This window comes from Propithecus coquereli, unplaced genomic scaffold (assembly GCF_000956105.1).
Source record: "Propithecus coquereli isolate 6110/MARCELLA unplaced genomic scaffold, Pcoq_1.0 Scaffold71, whole genome shotgun sequence".
Taxonomy (NCBI): domain Eukaryota; kingdom Metazoa; phylum Chordata; class Mammalia; order Primates; family Indriidae; genus Propithecus; species Propithecus coquereli.
This window is the reverse complement of record NW_012153174.1, coordinates 7,284,403-7,284,751: the sequence shown is the minus strand read 5'-3', so window position 1 is coordinate 7,284,751 and position 349 is coordinate 7,284,403.

Genomic DNA, 349 nt, shown 5'->3' with positions numbered 1-349 from the left:
TACTAATGGATAAACCTGAGCTTTCCATTCCCTCCACAAAATATATTACCCATGTATACTTAAGGATGTTAGTAAGCTATTATTTAAAAAATTCACTCCACTTCAGAAGTTATACAGATATTCTGTTTTATCATTTTCTAAAAATTATAATCTATTGGAAATTGGTTTCTGGATGTGGTCTGAGGTGATGGTTCAATTTCTTCTTTTAAAAAGTCAGCTACTCTTTAACACAAGCATTCTCTTTCTTATAAGCTGAGCTGTAAGCTTACCATGAATCAGTTACATTTTTAAACCTGTTTATGCCAGTAGTACTTGTTAATTTAATAACATTATTTAATTACAAGTCAGT